General features: G+C 43.4%; 1 protein-coding gene across 1 annotated transcript in view; it reads left to right on the top strand.

Annotated features, from left to right (window-relative positions):
* LOC122555665 (phospholipid scramblase 1-like) overlaps positions 1-1,073 on the top strand; it is a gene marked incomplete at its 5' end in the record, with an annotated part of 42,559 nt that extends 41,486 nt beyond the window's left edge. Inside the window, one exon of the mRNA XM_043701661.1 lies at positions 410-1,073. The remainder of the gene's footprint in view (positions 1-409) is intronic.
* Positions 1,074-11,504: the final 10,431 nt, after the last annotated feature.

Consider the following 11,504-nt stretch of genomic DNA (forward strand, 5'->3'; position numbering starts at 1 on the left):
TTTCCCTGGAGTGTTGGAGTCTGAGGGGTGACCTCAGATGTTTATAAAATCATGAGGGATATGGATAGGATAAATAGACAAGGTCTTTTCCATGGGGTGGGGGAGTCCAAAACTAGAGGGCATAGGTTTAGGGTGAGAGGGGAAAGATATAAAAGAGACTTAAAGGGCAAGTTCTTTATGCAGAGGGTGGTGTGTGTATTGAATAATAGTGGTGGAGGTTAGTACAATTACAGCATTTAAAAGGCATCTGGATGGGTATATGAATAAGAAGGGTTTAGAGGGATATGGGCCAAATGCTGGCAAATGGGACTAAATTGGGTTGGGATATCTGGTCAGCGTGGACGGGTTGGACCGAAGGGTCTGATTCTGTGCGGTGCATCTCTGTGACGCTGTGACTCTATATTTACAGGGACCAAATCACTGTGAAGCTATTTCAAGACTTTTATTCCCACTCTCTGTGGATCTCCCTTTCCGAGAGAACATTCATTTGAATTGAAAATTAATTGGCTTGGCATTGACATCTCCAGTAAAGATGAAGTATGACCATGTTGAGGCTGAAAGTGCCTTGGAGGGAACAAGGAGAACTGGTGTAGTGGTGCAGTGGAAAGGATGCTGCTGTGCAGAAACCACCCAGAATGGTTTACCTCTAAAGTTCACAAGCAATCGATCTTGAAATTACTCCATGAATTGCAACTGCATGCACACTATAATAAAATCAAAAAGTTCTGCAATTACTTAATGTGCCAGGAAGAGTCTGTGAACAGCAAAAAGAAAATAATCAAAGTTCAAGTTTAAAGTCTGAGTCTCTAAAGTTTAAGCTTAATTACCTTTCATCAGAACTAAATTAAACATCACACAACACCAGATTATAGACCAACAGGCTTATTTGGAAATATTAGCTTTTGGAGCGCTGCTCCTTCATGAGGTAGCTACCATCCTGGCTTTCATCAGGATTGGAAGCGATTAAATGTGTGAAACTTGTTTTTAAGCAAGTATAGAACTAGGGGAAAGAGGAAATGAACAGTGTGGGGGTTCTGTGACAGAGTGGCAGAGAATAGGAATTAAATGACAAAGGGTTAGGCAAAAGCAATGTGGTAATGGGACGAGCAAAAACAGCCCTGGAGGAGATATAGGTCGTATCAGTAAGAACTATGACCAGAATCTACTGTCTTGAGAAAGCAGGAACAGAAATTGTAATTTGAAATTATTGAACTCACTGACAAATCAAATGTCCATATTCTTAGTGTACATGCTGAAGCCTTCCATTATGGAACGTGTTAGAACCTGGTCCCCTCATTACAAATACAGTGAGGGGGAGGTGGGTGGTAGGGAGCATGGTGGCTCAGCCACTAGCACTGCTCCCTTACATTGCCAGGTACCCGGGTTCGATTCCTCAGGTGACTGTCCGTGTGGAGATTGCATGTTCTCCTTGCGTCTGCATGGGTTTCCTCTGTAATGGACCAGACCAGAACTCCTCAAAATATTTTAAGAAGGTGGCCTAGACTTTTTCTTTTTTAAAGGTAGATTGGAAGTGCTGTGTTCCCGATGCAATGTGAATGGTCAAACTACGAGACGTGAAGCAAAACACAATTTATTTAAGTTCAAATACAAACAAAAGAAATAGAAATTTAGAATAACTTAACGACTAGAAAACTTCACCACGTAATAGATTAGTTCTTAGTATTAATTAACTGTAGCAGTATAGTGGCACCCCACAAATACACTCCTTGGCAAATTCAGATACAGATTCTCACATGCAGTTCTCCACTCCAAGAGGAAAATATCAAGAGAACATTCAAAGGGAGAAGTAGCATGGAGACATTCACTGAACCTTCTGAGGCCCTAAAGGCTTCTGCTTAAAACTAACAAAAAAACTAGAAAGTCTGGTGTGTGAGAGCTGGCCACACCCAGGCTGCTCCCATTGTTCCAACTTTTAAAAAAAACGAAGGCCTTATTAAATTGTTTACTTGCCTCGAGACAACTCAGCTTCTCTGTCTTACAACATATCTTCAAATAAGACCAGAACAAAATAACCTCCTCAAGTGACAGCATTGTCACACAGTCCAAAGATGTGCATGGGAAATGTAGGGTTTACAGGGATAAGGTAGGGCGGTGGGTCTGGGTAAGATGCTCTGCAGAGGGTCATTGTGGACTCGATGGGCTGAGTGGCCTGCTTCCACACTGTGAGGATTCTATGAAAGGTTGGTTAAACTTCTGCCCTGGTCTTTCTCTTGCTATGCAAGAAAGTGGCCTTCCCTCACTCTGAGACTTTAATGTACACCTTCCTGATGACCCTGTGCATTCAGCACAAATCACTTACCAGGACAAAACTCGGCGTCATTGTGGCTTACGTCTGATCACAGATTGGATTTGTTGTTGGAACAAAATGCAAACGCACTGCAGTTGATTGGGGGTGGAAGCATATTGATGTGGCAATGCAAAGGGAGCTTAATCCTGCAGCTAAACTGGGCCACACCTGAATGCATTGAAATAAGCTTTTGTCCCATTCACCCAGAACGTTCAAACTTCTCCTTAATGCATGTCAAAGCTGAGCCAACTATGGTTCAAGTAAAAGTCACGTAGTTAGATAATGTCCTCCAGAAAAGGCAAATCATATTGCTGGGGTGGGGTGGAGAATGAATAGAAATTGGAAAGGAAGAAAGATTCTTAATTCTTTTTTTAATGTAGATTCCACAAAATCAAATTATATTGCCACTTATGATGAAATGTATAAATAAGTAAATCTTTGTGATTTCGGATGGAATTGTGTGGGATGAGACAGGATTTACAGAACATTGAATGGAAAAGGCCCTTCAGTCCATCATGTCTGTGCCGACCAGGATGCCATTCTGTACTAACCCCATCTCCCTGCACATGATCCATATCCCTCTATTCACTGCCTGTTCATATGTGTGTCAAAATGCCTCTCAAATGTTGCTACCATACCTGCTTCTACTGCTTCCCCGGCAGCATATTTCAAGCACCTACCACCCTTTGTGTAAAAAACCTGCCTTGTACGTCTCTATTAAACTTACCCCCCTCATGGATGTCCTGTAATATTTATCATTTCCACCCTGGGTAAAAGACTCCCGACTATCCATCCCCTCCATGACTATCATTATTTTATGCACTTTTATCAAGTTGCCCCTTTAGCCCTCGATGTTCTCGCAAAATCAGAAACAGGTCATCCAGTCCATCCAGTCCATCTAGTCTATGCCAATATCCAGTCCATCCAGTCCATCTAGTCTATGCCAATGTTTATGTTCCAGTAGAGCATCCTTCCACCTTTCATCATTCAGTTGTAACATCCAGTTCTATTCTCCTTCATACATTTATCCAGATTCCCCATAAATTCATGTGTTCTATTCATTTTATCTACTTCCCATAGAAGCCATTTCCACACTCTCACCACACTGAGAGTAAAGAGGTTCCTTCTGAATTCTCTACTAAAAATGGAGAAAAGCATTGGCTACACTTCAGTTTCCTACCAGATGCAGGAGGTATGTGCTTGTTTATGTGAGGGGGTATGAGCTAGACAACCATGGCACTGCGAGGAGAAAGGGGCATACTGTAGGGGAAAATGCTTATCAAGGCAGTTAGCCTTCTAAAGGGTTGCAGGAACAAAGAAATGTGCGCTATGCTTGTGACTGGGGGAAATGGAGCATTTTATGAAACCTTTGTTTAATCCAACATCTTTAAAAAAAAAACAAGCTGGTCACATGTTTGTCATGTAATTACGTGCCAGTGAACCTTGGCTTTCAAAATACAACGTATTGTTCGAATATGAGGGTGTTATTGAATCAGTGCTGGCTTCAGTTTATTCAGAAGACAATGTTGTGGTCCGAGTAATAGAAATTGAAATGACAGGGTTTTTCTTCATTAGATGACACAGCACTAAATAACTTTTAGAGTCCTTTTTGTAGTTTAATCACTATCACACTTGATGGTAGGAATACTAATTTTTATCTATTTGATCAGTAGAAATTGGGATTCCTGTTGTGTTTGTCACATGACATGTTGGAGTGTTAATGTCCTCTCCTTTCCATCTCTGGTTTGGCTTCAACAAATGTGAAATTTAAAAGGGTGTTGGGTTGTCAATTTGGTATGTTCTTGGCTATGCACAGCTGGCAAAAATTAAGCCAGGAAATGTTCTTAAGTTAAACATGTAACTGAGTAACTTTATTATTAAAACACATCCAGGTAAAAACATTAAAAATGTACAAATGTGCTCTATTTCCCATGAATGTGTACAAACAGAAACACTCTCTTCGCCATGCATGAAAGAAACACATCACTACAGACTACAAGGCACTAAATTTGGCCGACAAACTGTAAAGTTAATAAAGATTAAATTATTGTATCTGAATATTGCGGTTCACACTAGGTCATTGGTTTTCAATCATGGTATATTACTTCTTCTCAAATCGACAGTGTACAAAATACAACTTTGGAAAAGATATTTGGTGGGGTATGAGTATCGCTGGCTGAGTCTGCATTTATTGTCCAGCCCTAGAGGCCCTTGAAAAGGTGGCCTTTTGAACCACTGGAGTCAATGAGGGATCAATACTGTCGTGTCCACAGATCAGAACTCCAGTGTATTACTGACATTTATAGCCCTAATTCTAAAATGCACTGTTTTAAAAAGAGGACTACTACCGAGGTAATAACTGAATGGTTATGGTCAGGATTTTAACTTTCCAAACATAGACTGGGACTCCCACAGTGCTAAGGTTTTAGATGGAGAGGAATTTGTTAAGTGTGTACAAGAACATTTTCTGATTCAGTATGTGGATGTACCTACTAGAAAAAGTGCAAAACTTGGGAAATAAGGCAGGGCAGGTGACTGAGGTGTCAGTGGGGGAGCACTTTGGGGCCAGCGACCATAATTCTATTCGTTTTAAAATAGTGATGGAAAAGGATAGACCGGATCTAAAAGTTGAATTTCTAAATTGGATGAAGGCTAATTTCGCCGATATTAGGCAAGAACTTTCAAGAGCTGATTGGGGGCAGATGTTCGCTTTTAAAGGGACGGCTGGAAAATGGGAAGCCTTCAAAAATGAAATAACAGGAGCCCAGAGAAAGTATATTCCTGTTAGGGTGAAAGGGAAGGCTGGTAGGTGCAGGGAATGCTGGATAACTAGAGAAATTGAGGGCTTGGTTAAGAAAAAGAAGATAGCATATGTCAGATATAGACAGCGAGAAAGTGAGGACTGCAGATGCTGGAGATTCGAACCAAAGAGGGTGGTGCTGGTAAAGCACAGCCGATCAGGCAGCATCTGGGGAGCAGGAGAGTCGACATATGGGGTATAAGCCCTTCATTAGGAAAGACAGCAGAGATCGAGTGAATCCTTCGAAGAGTATAAAGGCAGCAGGAGTATACTTAAGAGGGAAATCAGGAGGGCAAAAAGAGGACATGAGATAGCTTTGGCAAATAGGGTTAAGGAGACTCCAAAGGGATTTTATACATACATTAAAGACAAAAGGGCAACTAGGGAGAGAATAGGGCCTCTCAAAAATCAGCAAGGCAGCCTATGTGTGGAGCCTCAGTAGATAGGCGAGTTACTAAACGAGTATTTTGCATCAGTATTTACTGTGAATAAGGACATGGAAGATATAGAATGTGGGGAAATAGATGGTGACATTTTGAAAAATGTCCATTACAGAGGAGGAGGTGCTGGATGTCTTGAAACGCATAAAAGTGGATAAATCCCCAGGACCAGATCAGGTGTACCCTAAAACTCTGGGAAGTGATTGCTGGGCCTCTTGCTAAGATACTTGTATCATTGATAGTCACAGGGGAGGTGCCGGAAGACTGGAGATGGCTAACGTGGTGCCACTGTTTAAGAAAGATGGTAGGGACAAGCCAGGGAACAAGAGACCGATGAATTTGACATCGGTGTTGGACAAGTTGTTGGAGGCACTCCTGAGTGACAGGATTTAGAAGGCAAGGACTGATTAGGAACAGTCAGCATGGCTTTGTACATGGGAAAACATATCTCATGAACTGGATTGAACTTTAAATAAGTAACAAAGAGGATTGATGAGGGCAGAGTTGTAGATGTGATCTATATGGACTTCAGTAAGGCGTTCGACAAGGTTCCCCATGGGAGACTGATTAGCAAGGTTAGACCTCATGGAATACAGGGAGAACTAGCCATTTGGATACAGAACTGGCTCAAAGGTAGAAGACAGAGGGTGGTGGTGATCGATGCTGGGTCCACTGCTTTTTTTCATTTATATGAATGACTTGGATGTGAACACAGTAGTTATAGTTAGTAAGTTTGCAGATGACCCCATTATTAGAGGTTTAGTGGACAGGGAAGAAGGTTACCTCAGAGAACAATAGATTCTTGATCAGATGGGCCAATGCACCGAGTGGCAGATGATGTTTAATTTAGATAAATGCGAAGTGCTTCATTTTGGAAAAGCAAATCAGAGCAGGACTTATACACTTAATGGTAAGGTCCTAGGGAGTGTCCTTGAATGCAGAGTCGCAGGTAAATAGGATAGCGAAGAAGGCATTTGGTTTGTTGTGAAACTTGAAAGGGTTCAGAAAAGATTTACAAGGATGTTGCCAGGGTTGGAGGATTTGAGCTATAGGGAGAGGATGAATAGGCTGGGACTGTTTTCCCTGGAGTGTCGGAGGCTGAGGGGTGACCTTATAGAGGTTTATAAAATCATGAAGGGCATGGATAGGATAAATATACAAAGTATTTTCCCTGCGGTCAGGGAGTCCAGAACTAGAGGGCATAGGTTTAGGATGAGAGGGGAAAAATTTAAAAGGGACCAAAAGGGCAACTTTTTCACACAAAAGGTAGTACGAATGAGCTGCCAGAGGAAGTGGCGGTAGCTGGTACAATTACACCATTTATGTTGTATCTCAATGGGGTTTGGTGGGATATGGGCCTGGTGCTAGCAAATGTTCTAGATTAGGTTGGGATATCCGGTCGGCATGGATGAGTTGGACCAAAGGATTTGTTTCCATGCTGTACATCTCTATGAACCTATTACAGCTAATTTTATAAAATCTTAGTGGGGCGCAAAGGATGGAAGACTTAATGGTATCAAAGAAACTTCAAACAGATTGGACGGTGATCTGTTGTGATTGTAAGAATATTGAGAAGTTGATAACCCTGAGTCAACAGCATTATGTTCCAAACTGTAGACACATTTTGTATTTTTCACTTGGAAGTATACACAAGGACAGGGGTTATAAAGTCAGTTTCAACTCTACTGGAGTGCACTAGTGAGACTGAATGCTCTCATGTATCAGCCTACGTTTCAGTGTAGGTGTGTTCTGACAGTCACAATCAATGAACAATTTCCTGTTTTGCAGGAAAAGTTATCTCTAACTCTTAGTGCAGCAAACCAAATTAAATGGGACTGCAAAAGGACTCTCGCTCATTCTGAATGCTGAAACCCAATCATGGTAAAAAAGACATTTAGAACATTCAAACTGCAATCAGTCTGCAAAACCAAAGACTGCGAAGTCTGTAGTGATTAGAAACAGGTCAGCCAGGTGAACATCATAGAACATGGAGTTTCCTGATTGAGTCCTGGCTAACAGATAAAAACAGGAGCGTCAGAGGTTCTGTTTACTCTAGGAGCGAACTCTGAGCTAGCTGGGTCAGTGTCATGTCTAATGCAGGTGTGAATAAAGGGTGACTTTGTGACAGGATATCGGCCTTTGTGGAGTTATTTCAAAGCCAATTGTTTATCCTCTAACGACAATGTTATCAGGATACCCAATTGCAGTGGCCTCAACGTTCAGCTGTGCACTCTTCACAAACAATTCCGAGATTGATTTGTGGATCTGTTTTGTTTTTTGCATCCACTGTTTTGACTTGCTCTTGTTTTTAATCTGTGTGTGCTTGTATGTGTGCATTTTGTTTTGGGTTGAGTAACAAATAAATACATTCAGACATTTTGCTAATTCAAGAAGGCCTGCTTAATTTTGTTCTTGTCAAAACATCAATTCATTTGGTTCTGGGAGAAAGATTTGCACAAAGGAGGGCGGGGGAAGCTTAATGAAGGATGGGAGTCAATTCACCCCACCTCAGCCAGAAGCTTCACGGTTTTGGGTATCCTACTGAACTGTATTAGGTTGGGGATCATTTTCCATGTTACAAAACCCCCCAGAATGCTGTTGCAGAATTCCAGGCTTTTGCTGCAGTGACAGTAATGGTACGGTGTTTTGGTTCCAAGTGAGTGATTTGTAGAACGTGTGGGTGGAGGGGTTCTCATGCATCTGTTACCCCGAGGTAGTAGAGCTTGCAGGTACCTTGGCAAGTCGCTGCATAGAATAGAATTCCTGCAGTGTGAAAACAGGCCATTCAGCCCAACAGGTCCATCCTGACCTGACCCTCCAAAGAAAATCCTGCCCAGACTCACCCCCCTACCCCATCCCTGTAACCTTGCCTTTCCCATGACTAACCCACACATCCCTGGAAATTATGGGTGATTTAGCATGGCCAATCCATCTAACCCACACATGTCTGTGTGGAGTTTGCACATTCTCCCCGTGTCTGTGTGGGTTTCCTCCAGGTGCTCTGGTTTCCTCTCACAGTCTGAAGGTGTGCGGGTTAGGTGAATTGGCCATGCTAAATTGTCCATAGTGTTTGCAGATGTGTAGTTTAGGGTTAAATGTAGAGTGATAACATAAGGGAAAGGGTTTGGGTGGGTTGCTCCACAGAGGGCCGGTGTGGACTTGTTGGGCCAAATGGCCTGTTTACATACTGTAGGGATTCTATAAATGTGCACACTCCACACAGAAAGTCACCTGAGGCTGGAATCAAACCTGGATCCTAGTGCTATGAGGCAGCAGTGCTAACCACTGAGCCTCCTGGTACTCAGCACAGTCACTGCGGTGGAGGTAATGAATTGTGGACGTACTGGACAAAGAGCCAATCAAACAAGGCTCACCAGTTTCCTTTAGGTGTCCTGGCTTTAACAGTGAAAACACATGGAGGGGCTTTGTCCCCCTCTACCCTCTGTGTTTATCCGTAAACGTTGAGGTTATTTCTGTTTTCTGCTCACAATCTCCTTTCCCTCCAGTTTTGTCTACCCTCCTTCAATCTCTTCTTTGTTTGTGAGACTTTCCAGATGCTCGTTTACTTTGTGAGTTAACTCATAGTATTCTGCTGCCAGGGCTGGTTGTCTAACTTTTGATAAGATGAACAAATGTTCATATTTCTAAAACTAGCATCTCAAAGGCTAGCTGATTTGGCACTGCTCGCCCTCCCACCTCAAGCATCAAAAGTTTGTGGCTTTAAAGTTCCACTCCAGAACCTAAGTACATAGTGTGGGCTGAAAGTTCAGTGTAACAGTGAGGGAGTGCTGCATGGTCAGCAGGGTCATTTTTCAGATGAATTTTGTTGTCCATCAGGTGGATATAAACAATTCCATGGGATTATCTGAAAAGGACTGCAGGGAGTCCTCCAGATGTCAGAGTGGTTCCTGGGTGGGATGAACTTCCAGAGGATGTGGTAGATTTGGGTATGTGTCATCATCTGCAATCTTGCACTGTTTCTTTTTAGAACCTGTGATGTCATTCAGTCCTTGCCATAGTCGCCGGCTGTCTGTCTGGGTCCCTAGTTTGTCCTTGGCTATCTTAGTGGCTCTGTGAAGGTCATACTTGGATTCCTTATGTTTGAGAGGGTCTCCTGATCTGAAGGCCTCATGCCTGGTTTTTCGCAGATTCTGTGTGTCCTGAGTCATCCAGGGTTTCCTGTTGGGGAACACCCAGATTGACTTCCTCGGTATACAGTCCTCCACACACTTGCTGATGAAGTCTGTGACAGTGGTGGCGGCCTGTTTGAACACGGCCCAGTCAGCCGATTCCAGACAGCACCGGAGTTGATCCTCTGCATCCTCCGACCAGCACTGGGCCTGTATCCTCGAGGGGGGTCTCCTGTTTGAGCTTTTCCCTGGAAGCCGGGAGAAGAAACAAGGCATTGTGGTCGGAGTTCCCGAAATGAGGGCGGGGGATGGAGCGGTAGGCATCCTTCCCAGTGGTGTAGCAGTGGTCTAAAACGTTCGGGTTCCTGCTGGGGTAGGTAATGCTCTGGTGGTACTTAGGCAACACCTTCCTTAGATTGACTTGATTGAAGTCGCCAGTTACAATAAGCAGGGCCTCGGGGTGTTCCATCTCCAGGGTGTTAGTGGCGGAGTACAGCACATCCAGAGCTTCCTCAACCTTTGCTTGTGGCAGTATGTACACAGCAGTTAGTATAGCAGCGGGAAATTCCCATGGGAGATAGAAGGGGCGGCAGAAGGTGAATGGAGATATCAGGGCACATACAGACTTTATAGGCAGAGAGATCAAAGATATGGAAATCAAAAGATCATACAAATGGTGTGAATCTCGTATTTATTCAGGATGTGTTTCGAAGCTTCAGAATGCTTGCTGGTAAGTTTTAGGGGCTAACTTGTAAGCACAGGAGATACATTTCCTGTTGTACCTTATCATCTACTGAAATCTCGTCACAAGGCACAACATAAACATTGTGTGGCCTTGCCTAATAATCTGCTTTGCATGCTCAGCATCTAGCTTTGTGCTGACCACTTCAATTGGTTTGCAAGCTTCTCAAATAAAAGAAATGAGAAAGCATACTGTGAGCAGATCTGTGGGCACCACACCTCAGGAAGAATAGATGGGCCTTGGAGGGAGTGCAATGCGCATTTACAAGAGCGATACCCGAACTTCAGGGGTTAAGTTATGTGGAGAGATTGTACTAATGAGGCCTGTTTCCTCTCATATTTAGAGACTAAGGAGTTAACTAATCAAAATCTTCAATCTATTAACAGGAAAAGGCAAGGTGGATAATGATATATTATTTCCACGGGTTGGGGATTGTCTGAGGAGTCGGTCCAGACTGTTCAGGAGAGTCGTTAGGAAGCACTTCCACACACAAAGCACAGTGGATGATTGGAACTCTCTTCCCCTAATGGCACAGGATGCTGGATCAGTTATTAATTTTAAATCTGGGATAGATAAAACTTCATTAAGCAAAGTTATGAGGGATGTGGTGGTGAGTCCACAGATCAGTCATGATCTCATTGAATGGAGTAACAGGCCCGAATAGTGAGGACTGCAGATGCTGGAGGTCAGAGTTGAGAGTGTGGTGCTGGAAAAGCACAGCAGGTCAGGCAGCATCCGAGGGGCAGGAGAATCGACGTTTCGGGAAGATCACGCCCGAAACATTGATTCTCCTGCTCCTCGGATGCTGCCTGACCTGCTGTGCTTTTCCAGCACTACACTCCCGATTCTAACACCAGAATGTCTGACTGCTCTTCCTCCATGTTCCATGTCAGCTGCTCAAGCTTTTGGGTCATGTCGGCAAAGTGTCTACACATTCAGCACTGGTCTGCACAGTACTCCCCTCACTCACAGTACTGCCCCTCACTGACAGTGATCCCCTCACTCACAGTACTCCCCCCTCATTGACAATACTGCCCCCTCACTCACAGTACTCCCCCCTCACTGACAGTACTGCCCCTCACTG

Source organism: Chiloscyllium plagiosum, chromosome 13, assembly GCF_004010195.1.
Source record: "Chiloscyllium plagiosum isolate BGI_BamShark_2017 chromosome 13, ASM401019v2, whole genome shotgun sequence".
Lineage (NCBI taxonomy): Eukaryota > Metazoa > Chordata > Chondrichthyes > Orectolobiformes > Hemiscylliidae > Chiloscyllium > Chiloscyllium plagiosum.